Source organism: Misgurnus anguillicaudatus, chromosome 11 (assembly GCF_027580225.2).
Source record: "Misgurnus anguillicaudatus chromosome 11, ASM2758022v2, whole genome shotgun sequence".
Classification (NCBI taxonomy): Eukaryota; Metazoa; Chordata; class Actinopteri; order Cypriniformes; family Cobitidae; genus Misgurnus; species Misgurnus anguillicaudatus.
The window spans coordinates 18,495,593-18,509,391 of NC_073347.2; the positions used below are offsets into that span (position 1 = coordinate 18,495,593).

General features: G+C 37.0%; 1 protein-coding gene across 8 annotated transcripts in view; it reads left to right on the plus strand.

Moving 5' to 3' along the window:
- usp54a (ubiquitin specific peptidase 54a) overlaps positions 1 to 13,799 on the plus strand; it is a 53,277-nt gene that overhangs the window by 4,064 nt on the left and 35,414 nt on the right. The window contains exon 2 of one of the 8 annotated variants that reach the window (XM_055169739.2): positions 3,660 to 3,904. The exons of 6 other annotated variants lie outside the window; for them this stretch is intronic. The gene's annotated coding sequence lies outside the window, so the exon portion shown is untranslated. Of the gene's footprint in view, positions 1 to 3,659; positions 3,905 to 7,130; positions 7,288 to 13,799 lie in introns of those variants that run through there. One more of the 8 variants, XM_055169738.2, reaches the window with a different exon arrangement.

A 13,799-nucleotide genomic window follows, 5' to 3' on the forward strand; every position in this document is an offset into this window, starting at 1 on the left:
ATTTAGCACACACAAAGCAAAAACATCATCAATGTATGTTCAACTTTTTTTCTATTTGTTTGATTGACATTGAGACAGACTGCTTAAAATCTAAGTGAACTAATATAATGTTACACATCAGATAGTTTTACCCAACAGTTAACCAAACATTTACTTAAAACATAACAGATTATAGAGCCTACCTGCGTGAATTCTTATCAAAACAGATATTTGTAAAACTGTAATTTTGTGTAGATGTCTATATATCCGGGTCGCGCACTCGCGCGTCGCACGCGCTTCAGATATCAGTCAGTCAGCGTGAGGGGATCGCTTTTGAGTGTGGTCGCTCTTAATAACTCTTTAACATTAATCAGGTACCGAACTTTATCTCTCTTAATGACTATTTTAACATCAGGCAAGTCCTGCAGTCTATTTTCTAAGTCATGCATAAAAGCGAAACTAAAATGAATTGAGACGCATTTTTGTATTAGTTTAAGCATTAGGAGGACGGGAAGGTTACACCTCTCAGACGTATAAATAAAGATCATATCAGATGTCCAACGAGCATTTAGAGCATTGGATTTGGTAGACAATTTGCTTAATGTTCTTATTTCTATGAAAACCTTTTACTAATTTATAGAGAGTCACATTTGTCTGCGTCTCTGTTCATTCAACTATGGGCTGGACCAAGGGTCAAACAGAAATTGCGCGTTGCGTTAATCTCCGTTAATAAAATTAGTGGCGTTAAAATGAATTTGCGTTAACGCGTTATTAACGCGTTAATTTTGACAGCCCTAATATATATATATATTTATTATTATTATTATTATTATTATTATTATTATTATTATTATTATTATTATTATTATTATTATTATTAATTTTGGACGACCTAGTTAAGGCGGTAGGGTTTCACAGCTTAGGCGGGCCGCCCAAACTGCAAAGTGCTGTGGGAAACCATGGGTAGTAGTTCTATTGTTATAAAAGAGCAATTGTAACATAAAAGAGTAAAGGGTACATACCTGGCAACGATCAGCAATAATGGTTTTTCATTTGGTGGATACTACTACTACAAACAACTTTTCCTACCATTAGTGGATATCACGCTTTACAAACTGCTTCCTAAAAAGACTTGTTTAGGTCAGCCACGGTTACAGACACAATAAAGACCTGTTGGACATTAGCTGCTTATATTGGACTTATGTCTAAACACAGGAGACTTCCACAGGCTCTCTCAAATATAATTACCACTTAAGGGAGACCCTCCGCTTAGACTTACTGGTTCCAAGTTTTTAATGTGCTGGATGGTTTATTTAATGGGTTTAATGTGGGGGTGCATGTGTGTGCTTGTGAACTATTTGCTTTTCCCATAGAGAAGTTTCACAGTGGCTTTAACGAATAATTGGATTTGGAGGCACCGAACTAAACATTAATTGAAGCTGACAGAGTATTTGACATACACAGTGTGTTTGAATCATGCAGTGACCTCCTATAGTTCACTGAACTGGTAAGCGAGGTTATTCTGTTTACCTTGTACAATGAAAATATTAAGAGGAAAGCAGACAAAATTTGTTCTAAGACTACAGAAACTGGTTGACCTTGTTAAAGAATAAGCGTCTGTGACTCATTGAATAGGATTTTTTATTTCTCTTTTCACTCCCTTCCATTCCCTCTCTCTCTCTCTCTCTCTGTTTTATCTGCCCACCCTCTTTGTATCCCCTCCCATCTGTTTCTAATTAAATATCTGTGTATTATTGAAAAAGATTGAACAGACAATAAATGAAAACCATGAAATTTCTATCTATGAAGACATGACGTTGCGGGCTGCCATATGGAAGTCTACACCCTGAGTACATAAGCTACCCAACCTATTTCGAAAAACGAGAGGTGGTCTTCTAAATACTTAAAAAGCTAAAAAAAAACTACAACACTTGCTGAGTCTGCTGATAACAAAAGAACAGAATAAGCTAAATAATTGTGACCCAGAGAGTGGGCTTTAAATGAAAAACATGCATTCTTATCTCTGGCATTATAATTTCATGGTTGAGCTCATAGTGTTGTTTATAGATAAAGAAGAGAGGCGCTTCAGCGGCCAAGTTCAAGCTCAGAAACACGCTGAAAGAAATTATGAGAAACGCACCCATTTGGAGCATCAGACTATTTTTAACCCTCCCTCTGAATTCCCATGGGAGCAGAACACATTTATGAATTGCGACTTGCATACGGCCAGTGATACTACGCGTGTGCTACCGGGCCACCCGAGGAGACACAGAAAGCGTATTGACAGATGCAGTTAAGCAATACTAGTTTAACCTTCACGGCCTCTCCGACTCCCACGGCTGCTATTTGGGCTGCTAGTGACAATGTAAACAGAGGATAATTATAGATAGGTTTGATTTCAATTTGTATGCCAAAAATTATGTTGTTTATTCTTACATATATTCTGTTGTTAGACTATTCCATCTAACCACAAATACTGTAAAACCTATATATTTTAAAATAATTAATTAAAGTAACACTTTTTTGATAACCAAAAAGTTTCGATATTTTTCCTATTTAAAACTTGATTCTTCTGTAGTTACATCGTGTACTAAGACAGACAAAAATTATCTAGGCTGATATGGCTAGGAACTATACTTTCATTCTGGCGTAATTATCAAGAACTTTGCTGCTGTATCATGGCTGCAGCAGGCGCATGTTGCGGCAGCAGGGTCCTTGATTATTGCATCGGGGTGGGAGTGTGGTTCCTAGCCGTATCGGCCTAGAGAATTGCAACTTTTAATTTTCTGTCGGTCTTGGTGCACGATGTAACTACAGAAGAGTCCAGATTTAAATAGGAAATATATTGAAACTTTGGTTATTTTGAGCACGATGCTAATGGTCTAATCAGATTCAATGGATTGTGCTAAGCTATGCTAAAAGTGCTAGCGCCAGACCCAGAGAAAAAATTAAGCACATAATATGCTTGAGTGGATATGGCCTTTTAATGAAATATCTTTGATGCACTTGTCCCCTTATGTTATATCTTGGTGGTGCAGTGTCGTAATGTAAATGGCAGATTAAAATTAAGGATTACAGGTTCTTAATATTTCTATGCATTGTTTTCAATAATGTCTAATTGGCAGAGCTCAGAGAAAAGCTTAGCTTTTAATAATGGACTTTCAGGAACCAATTAGTCATGAAATTAAACCATACACCCTTTCATTGTCAACCCAAGCAATAACACCACTTTATTAGGGCAAAGAAGATTATAGCCAAAAGATGCTCCATATGGCATATTTCTAATGCTAAGTGACATTTCAGTTGCTAATTTTAAGAGACATTATGGGGATGTTGGGTTTTATCTTGTAAGCATGCCAGCCTAATAAATGGCTCATGATAGTAAACTTCATTTAAAGCCAGTTTTATCTATTTTTAAATATTTATGTTATTTAAGCATGTATTTATGAAATGACTGTAATCTGAACATTTATTATTTATAAATGAATTGTGAGGCATAGACAATGTAACACAAAACAGACATAATTACATACATAACTTACATTATGCTTTTTATGTTGGCTGACTTTATAGTTCAGTCTCTGTGTTATAACTGTCTCTAGCCATATTTGCTATGTGACATCATATTTGTCTAAAACATTGTTGGCATTGGCTCACATGACAGTCGATTTGCCTTTCAGGGTCTGTCCAAACAGATAATGTTCATTATGAGCTGTCATGCAGTTTTCCATGGCACCTCGTCTGGCCCTTTAAATATTTAAAAGGAAGAAAGATGGGAGGGGCTTCCTGAGGAAACAGGTGTCTGCTGATAGGGATGATGTCATTGTTTCAGTATCACCTGGAAAAGCCTGCGTCTCTCAGTCAGCAAAACGTACACATTTCAGCTGCTCACAACCGGATCACAGATGTCTGCCAGACAGGCGATGTAAGTACACTGACACAGTGTAATTAAGCTTTATAAGAAACTCCTCTTGCTACCCTAAAGGGATTGTTTTACAGTTTCACTTGAGCGGGTTATCAGAGAACTTTAGCTGACAGGTGTGATATTGCAGTTTTAAACATTTAGTGAAATGCATTTTTAGTCATGCTTTGTCTTTAAAGTAGAAATTCTGGAGTGTTCTGCTTCAATTACATGCCAATATTATGTATTTTTCATCACTCTGCTATGTGACATTCACAATGGTAAAAGTTGGTTCATGCTATAAAGTGTTATATTTACTTTGCACAGATTTGTTTTTGAACATTTTAAACTGGTGTATTTGTTTCACAGTGTTGATATTGAGAAATGCCAGATAAGAATTACAGGAAACTACAAAAAATTGAAACATTAAATGAAAACGGGTGAAAAAGAGAACAGTACTTTTTAATAGTGACCCATTTCCCAATAATAACAGCTATAGTATTTGTAGATATATTCTTAGCCAATCAGTTCATGCATAAACAACCTTTAATCTCATACAACTTTGTGACATCAGGATATAGTGAATACCTAAAGCTCTTGTGTGTTGGCTGATCACATGATCGAGTGAGTAAGCATGTACCATTGTCCGGGAGGTGTCGCTCATTGAGAATGTCATGATGTCATTCAGGAAGTAGATCGGGTAAAGCAGGATTAGTTACCCAGTCGTTTGAGTCACTGAAATGGTCACTCCTTTTTCAGATTAATGGCCTAAATCTTTTGAGTTTCTAGGTGATTCATGTTTTCTTTTAAGTTTAGTGTAGGAGAAATGTATCTTTTTCTCTACGCTCTTCACTCCTCCTGCTATGAAAAGAAGTCGTGGATGTTTCCTGAAGTCCATGCAAATCAAAAAGAGAACCATTGTAGTAGCCAAGTTTTCACAAATGTTGGTGTTACATATGTAATATCCTTTTTGCTTAATTTTAAATTCAGAAGCTGTGCATATCTGCTGTGACACTGTACATTTTAGAATGCTAGTTATTTGGACATCATTAAGTTATAGTATTTTTTTGAATAAATAGTTAAGTGGTCAGCAAATGTTTTTGCCCTCAAAAAGAAGTTTTAAAGCTCAATTTCAAGTTATGACACTGATCTTAGACAAATGCAATGGCTTTTTCATTGAAATACTGTCATGCTGCCATGTGTCAGGGTGTTGGCTTATTTCAGGAAAGCTAGTTTTATGGTTACAAAAGGAAATGAGACACAAAAACATTGATTCCCCAAAAAAGCATATTGATATTGATTATGTAAAACATTGTATTGATCGTATTATATGCAATACAGCAATGCCACTTTTACTAACATGTTAAACCATTATGAGGGGCATAAAACATCATGAATAAATGCAATTGTAAATCTAGGAAACAATTCGTTAGACTTTCGGGACAGGGGGAGGAAGCTAGTGTTAGAACTAAAAGTGCTGGCATTGTTATGAATGAAGCCTTTTGTTTTTGAACATGGGCTTTTGTCTTTTCAATGAATAGTCCATTGTGGGAAACTGTAACTTTTGCTTCACTTTAATAGTACTAAAGGATATTGTTTATCACTAGTACTGTATATTATGGTCATTAGTAGCATTCTGTAATGAAAAGAACGATGAAGATATCTCAATCTAATTCTAATTTATGTCAAAATAATGTATGATGAAAAGCGGTTGATGGTTTAATTTCCACTTGTTTTAGTTTCACCTAGAATTTGTTTTGGCCGTTTTTCAGAAATGGTTGATAAGTCACGTTTTTTTCCAATAACACCAGGTTGGTTTTCCATATCATTGTGCTTTTGTTTTAATCCTGTGGATACTGATAGCTGTGTAACCTCATCTCATTCTGAAATAGAATGGTGTAGAACCTGTTTGGTGTGTTCAGGACAAACATCTCAAAAATCACTGACAACACAAAATGCCATTTTACTGTATGCCGGCGCCATCCTGTTATTCCACTTCATCAACATTCTTTGTTAAGGTTATGAAATAGTTGTCAAGGCGTAGACTTATACATTCATAGAGATGAAATGTAATGTAAGACCATGCATGCGTGTCTGTTAGTCTTCATCATGGTTTAAAGACCTCTGATGTTTGTTGTGGTCAAAATTTCTTTTAGTGGTTAAAAGTTCATTACTGTCACATCAGTCTGTTTCAAGCCTTTAATATGTGCAAATATAAAGTTAATTGTGGACTTACCCTCCCTTATTTTCTGTGGTCTCTGACTCTCTGAAAAAGCATTGCATACTCCGGTTAATCCATTTCCATGATCAGATAATGGAAAGTCTGCACGCACAGTTCATCAGTTTGTGTCTGGCTGTAATTGGTGACAAAAGGACTGATACACAGCGGTAAATTCCATTTAAGTTCTATTGTACATAAAACATACTGTACTAGTAAATTCTCTGCTCTTTGTTTTAAATAGTTTTTCAGCTAATAACATTTTTAATCATAAGTGTTGATAGGAGTTGCTGGTTATTCTTCAAGCTGTACTTTTATGGTCCTGTTAATTTTCTCTGGGTGGAGGAAGTAACTTGCCCCATATAATTACATTCACCAGTATACATTCAGTCAGCAGGCCACCAGTTTGGAGATTGTAAAATTGCAGTTTTTTAAAGATGTGTTTGTTGCTTATTGTCTTCATACAGAAAACACTGTGCTAGTGGTGCTTTTTATGTGATGATGTTCGTTCACTCTTGGAGAATCTATAAGTATTTATTATACTGTCTCCTGCATAAAGATATTTATTGGAAACTGACTAAAACTGAATAATTAATCCCCAGCTTTTGTTTAACTGCAGGTGCTTTTAGGTAAACATGCATTCATGTACAACATGTAGATCTGTGTATTGATTTCTGAAAGCTAGATCACAAATCGCCTTGTGATTTTTATTTATTTATTTATTTATTTTTAATCGCTTTGTGTTACTTATAAACAGACGATCACAAGTTACTATGTAGGAAATACAATGAAAAGCAGCAGTCTCATCAAAATAAATTTCCCACATTCTCAGGAGTTCTTCTTGTGTAGCCTGTTTTCTTCAGTTTATCATAAATACAAATCAGGACAGCTTGCAAGTTCAGCATTCACTAGTTGGTTTCGTACTTTTGTGTTGGTTTGCACTCAGTAATTCACCCGCCCCCTGTGGGTGTGTATCAGCGGCTGCAGGTAATAGCCCCACCCCTCCCCCACCCGTCCGGTCTCTGCATTATCACAGAGTTGAATGAACGCGCGCTGTAATTTATGTGCTGAGGAGAATCCAGAGTGCGCGAGGATACCCGCAAATAAAAGCTAACGGTGCGGCTTAAAGTCGAGCAACTGAGAGGAGTTTTTCTCATAACTTTCTAACGGACGTAGGGTGAATAAAAGGGTGAGTTTGCCAACACTTTTTCGACTGAGAGAAGTGCTTTTACACGTAACGTTAGTTCGGTTCAGACATTCCTCATGGGATTTGGTTGGGAAGACAATCTTATTGTTCCTCAATTCCTCTGAGACACCGTGAAACAAAGCTGGAAACAGTAGTTGACTTTTTCACAAAGGAAAAATATTTAGGGAAAGAAATTGAAAAAGTTTTTATTGAAGTGAATTTAAAAAGTGGTTTAACGTTACATTTGTGCAAAGAAACCGTAAAAAGTTGTTTCAGCACTTCTATACAAAGTAAATGAATTGCATCACATTATGAAGTTTTATGCCGTTTGTATAAGGCGTTAAATGCATCTAGTACATTTATTCATTTAGCAGACGTGTTTATCGTAGGCAACTTTCAAATGAGGGATCATTTAACAACATTTGAAACTTTAAAAATTACATGAAACTTTATCTTGCTTAGGGCTAGTGAGTGCACAATGCTTGTGCACCTGCAGAACTGGATTATTTTGCTTACTGAATTACTTGAAGTTGTTTTTTAAATGTGCACTACAGCAGCTTTAGGATAGGAAAATGTGCTGAGTTACTCTGGCTAGACATCTATCTTAATGTATTGCAATCAAGAAGACATGCGTCATAAATTGTAGATTTATTTTCGGTGTGCTACTTAAATATTTGTTATTACATAAGTACAACACACAGGCTCGTTGGGCTGTTAACCAAAGAATCACTGGCATAAACCTTAGCAGGTCAGCTGTAGTCACATGTCTAATTACACTGATCTGAGATCTGGCTAAACCTTATTAGTCGGGTCAGCTCCATATCAAACGGACCACACTAACAGGCTTTGGCACACATAGGAGAGACCTCGTGGGAAAGTCTTTTTTCTAATGATACTTTATGATAACATGACAAGCTGTGAACAGCTAGAGAATAAGTTGGAATGAAATAATGCATTTGGATTGTCATTAAAATAAGCATTGCTGTGTTAGTTTAATGTTATTATTTTTAAGTGATTTAATATATTTTAATCGAAACACTTTTCTATACCGACGAACTGCGATTGATTGATTTTTTGTTACTTGTATTTAAACGGTTTATTTTTCCTGGCTTCTGCAAAAATTATTATGCCCATCAGTTATGATGTCATTGCAGTGGTAACTGACCAACAAGCTAAATTTGCCTTGCGGTCGCATTTCTGTTCCCAGCCCTTCTCTATAATGTGGTTCATTCATACATAGCGTACTGGCCCAGATTCAGGTGGCCTCACAGCTTCACAGATGGTTCGAGAGAAATGCAGTTGCTTGTGCCAGGCCAAAGTGATGCTCACTAGCTCATGCTTACTGAGTAATGACTAAACTATGGGTTACATACTGATCCCCTGGTATGTGGTCCATACTATAGATCTATTCAGTTTTATCTTTTGCATGTTGTTTATCATTTTATTCATCTTCAATGTAAGTATTGGTATAGGACAGCATAAGGACGCTGTATGTGTCTGGCTTGACCACCCCATATGCTTGTACCTCATCCTTCCAAAAACAGCATCGGGTCTAGGTTTCCATAGCAACGGCAACCCACCCTGTCTTATTTCTGTATAGTGGAAAATAACTGTGCTCCAGCTTGGACCTGTGCTTCCTCAGCACCAGGCTCCTGCTGTGGGATGATGTCAGTCTGGGACTTGTTGGAGAAGATTGAGAGCATATTACCAGGGCTGGGCCTTTCTGTTTCCTATCACCCTGTTAAACTTTGAAATTTTGTTCTTCCTGAACTCTGAAAACAAAATAAGCAGAGTCTCCTAAATCTGCGTGGTGTGAACATTTAAGGTTTGTTTGTCCTTAAAACTAGGTTAAGAGTGATTACATAAGCATAGTAACATCTTAATATAATTAACTGAGAATATTCTGAATGTCGCGTTAGCTGCATTCAAGGCTGTCAAATTGTTGTTATTTATTTGGCATCTAGAGATAAAAAAGCTAAATGCCTCTGACAAACTGGGCTCCAAATCACTTTTGCTAACATAAACTGTAGCAACACTTTGGCCAGATAGCTGACTTGTTTATCATTCATTTTCAGTAATAGAAATGGGGTGCCAAGACCATCAGGCTCATCCAACCGCACTGTCGCCTGGCGACATGTTTCCCTCAAGCTTTTGTCCCTGTTGGATATTTTCTCACTGTTGGTTCAAGTGAAGTTTTGGCAAAGCCGTCGGTGTCAGACTGAGGTGTGAAGCTTCTCGGCAGTGAGATATTACAGACTTCATTAGTGGCAAAAATGTGCCCATGTGGATCGAAAATGTCATATAGTTGCGTCAGAGGTGACGTCTGGGAAGACTGGAATTCTCTTAACCCTGATGGCTTGATGGGCATCGCTGTTCCCAGCAGAGTCTGTTTTTACTTTCAGGAATAAATCTGAGACATCTTTGTGTTGCATTGTGTCAATGTTGTTTATCACCTGCAGTTTTTTGGATGTTGTGCTTTTCCTAAAATGAAATCAACATGTCTTAAACTGTTTTGGAACATATTCCCCTTTTCTGCTTTGTGACCAGTGTCATAGAAAAGTTTGTTTCTGGTGTCTTGGATCTTTTTTTTTGTAGCCAAAAGATGCTTTTTAAAGATCAGCTATGAGCATCTGTGCGAGTTAACAGCTTGTATTGCAGCCTGTTGGCCAGAGAGTGGGGTTGTGTGTTTTTGGTCCAAGTCCAGACTGAAGCATTATATGTGATTAGAGGCTTGTATTGGGCAGTGGGATGTAGAGTTGGAGGTGATCCATAGGTATCATGTTACATAACTGTGAAAAGCCGAACTGCCATGGGAGCCATTGTCAGAAAAGTTTAGACCGTCTCTTGCCTTAAAATTCTAACTCAAATTAGATTGGATGACTGGAAATTTTTTGTTTTTAAACCGTGTTGTGTGTATACACTTCAGGTTTAGGGAACGGTTAGTAATGACTCACAGCATGTTTTACTGTGGCCTGCTTGAAACGGTAGGTTAGCTTCTGGTGTAGTTCTGATGCTACAATATCATCTTTTAAATTGGATTATTAAGAATAGTGTTTGGCTTGGTAATGCATTTTGTGTCTGTCTTTAAGGGGATGTTAGTGTAGATCTCAGTTAATAAGTCTGAGAACTCCTCTAGCTGTGTCTTAATAGTATTACCAGTGCTTTACCATGCATGACTTAATAATAATCCAGATTCATCAGGTGGAGCTCTGAGACATGCTTGTTTACCATTTTGTGGCTTACCAAACCATGTGGTCACCCTTGTTTACACAAATTTACTTCAAGGCCGAAGGAGACCATCTTAGCCGCTGTCTGGGAGTTAATGAGGACCTTACTGTAGACACTGCTAGTTCTGTTTTCGGCCAGACAGGATAATCCATCGTCTGATCAGGCTAATCCGATCTGCCGCTCAACCATAAACTGACCAGGCAAAGGCTCTTTACAGTCTACCAGGGAGGTGGAAACCACTGAGATTCACCATGGGATATTGAGTGTTTGTGTGTGTGTTTACAGCTCAATATGTCCTCTTACTAACATCTTAAAAGTGCTATGTGTATTCTTTTTTATTTATAATAATGTACTTTTTTGTCTCTAGCAATTGTAGAAATCTTGTAGCTTTTTATAGGACTTTTCATATTATTACCTGTCTGATGCATTGCTGTTTTGTTGCTCCTGTAGCTCAATTGTAAATTGTGTTAGCAGTATAAAATATCATGGGTTTTAACCAAATGTAAATACTGAAGATTACTTTTAAAGGGTTTATCACTGTGTAGTTCCTGGTACTTTTTTAAGTACTCCCTCAGTTGAGGTTTCAAGCGAGCTATACCAATACTAAAATGTGACATGTATATTGCAGTTCACTGATTGGTCAGAAAGAATCGTTGCTACCAGCATCATTTTTAAATATAAGATAAGCTTACCCTCGTGCACCGTCAAGAAAACCAAGTGATGTCATTTGCGCTTTGTTGTACTTCGTTTTGGCAGTAAAAAACATCCACAGGTCGAGAAACAGGAACACAATTGAGTCAATATGCTTTATTGCACTTGTCTTTGTTTGGGTCACGTTTACAATTGTCACGTACAGTAGTTGTGGTGGCGCAGCTATAACGTTAAGTCTGTAATCTTACATTGACTGTAATCTTACGAGTCGTGCCATACAGTAGAAAAATGGCACTGTTCACAAAAGCATTGCTAAATGCCCAAATGTGAATGTTAAAGTATCTGTCACATGCATAAATATATTTTAAAATAACTTTCCTACGGTAGGCAAATATAGTAGGTTGCGGAAGTTTTTAGAAAACCTGTTTGGAAAAAACTTTATTTTTACGTTTCCATTTGGTGGGACAGATGGCACAGAACTTTTCAGACGTTTTCCGTGATTGGGTTTAACAGATATATATGTGTATTTAAAAATATGGAAACGTAATCCTTGATAAGCAAATCAAGTGTACTTTTGACACGAGACACTTTTCTGGTGTTCCAGTAGTCATGCATCACAGATCCTGTGGTGAAACTACTGTCTAACTGCTTAAGGGCCCTTAAAGGAATATTCAATTTTCTTAAAAGAAAAATCCAGATAATTTACTCACCACCATGTCATCCAAAATGTTGGTGTCTTTCTTTGTTCAGTCGAGAGGAAGTTATGTTTTTTGAGGAGAACATTGCATGATTTTTCTCATTTTGATGGACTTTAATAGACACCAACAATTAATACTTAACTCAACACTTAACAGTTTTTTCAAAGGAGTTTCAAAGGACTATAAACAATCCCAAACGAGGCATAAGGGTCTTATCTAGCAAAACGATTGTCGTTTTTGACAATAAAAATAACAAATAAGGCACAACTTCTCGTCTAGATCCGGTCGTGATGCGCTAGCGTGACCCGACGCAATACGTCATGACGTCAAGAGGTCACAGAGGACGAACGCGAAACTCTGCCCCAGTGTTTACAAGTGTTGAGAAAGAGGACCGTTCCTACGTTGTTGTATGTCAACTGATACTAATTAATGTCTTTTTGTGTCAGTTTATTGTTTACAATGGTCCGCAAATGTGCATTTTATATATGTAACACGTGACCTCCCTACATCACTACGCATTTACTTTAGGTCGCGCTGGACCGGACCTAGACGAAAAGTTGTAATTTAAAAGAGCATATTTTTTATTTTTCTTGTCAAAAATAACAATCGTTTCGCTAGATAAGACCCTTATGCCTCGTTTGGGATTGTTTATAGTCCTTTGAAACTCAGTTGAAAAAAACTGTTAAGTGTTGAGTTAAAGGAAGAGTGTGTAGGATTGTGGCCAAATCTGGTACTGCAATCACAAAACTTGTGGCTAAAACTGGTACTGCAATCTCACAACTGGTGGCCAATACACAACATGACAACATAAACATAAGTTGAGGGCTGCAACTCCACTTTTTAAATGACAATATCCTGGCCAGACCACTGTTGTCAGTGATATAAGTATTTGAAATAAAAATGATTTCTTAATGTCTAGTGACATATCAGGGCCATTTTATGATTAATTGATATTAAATTTCTTACATACTGTTCCTTTAAGTATTAATTGTTGGTGTCTATTAAAGTCCATTAAAATGAGAAAAATCCTGCAATGTTTTCCTCAAAAAACATAGTTTCTTATCGACTGAACAAAGAAAGACATCAACATTTTGGATGACATGGTGGTGAGTAAATTATCTGGATTTTTCTTTTAAGAAAATGGAATATTCCTTTAAAGCTTTAACAAATCCTAAATGTATATATTGCAGATAGTCAGAAAGAAAATGCTATACACAGTAGTTTACAAACAGGGAGTTTTTAAATAATACGCTTAGGCGTTAATGCGGTTTCAGAGTCATAAACACAGTCACAAAATCCAGTGACTTCAGTAGTGCTAGGTTGAGTTACTCAGAGCTGAGTAAACACACAACTTGGTAGAATTTCTCTTTTCAGTTCTGTTTGTCTGTCTCTGTAAATATTTTTTTGTTTTGTTTATCTATTCTCTTCATTTCTTGTCATCTTCTTGTCTGCCTTTACCTGTCATTATGTTGTCTATTGCCTTTGTCTTTCCCCGTGATTTTGCTTTTCTGCTCTGTTCCTTGAAAACTGCACTGAAATCAGCTTTTGTTAAAAGCACAGATACTGACTAGGACATGGACAGATTTGCTAAACTTTTGAGAGGAACAGCTTGAAACTGCAGCTTTTAAGCTTCATGCCAGCTCAAACAAAATGTTGTATTCAAAGGATGTGGCCTAGACACCTGCCAATGAGAGACTGGTTTAAGATCCATGTCACTTGCTAAGTTATGTCAGAGTGGTGTGTTTGGGAGGAGACCTAGTAATCCTGTGGTGGAGCAGCAGTAACCAGCACAGAGATTGGTTGAGATCAGTCTTCGACCAACAAAGGATAGTTTGTAATGTTAGCTTGAGTGGGGCAAACAGATTAATCCTTGTTATTTTAGCCAGCTTGATGAGATCTGAATGAGTCAGATTGTAAAGTACATTCAACAGTTATGTT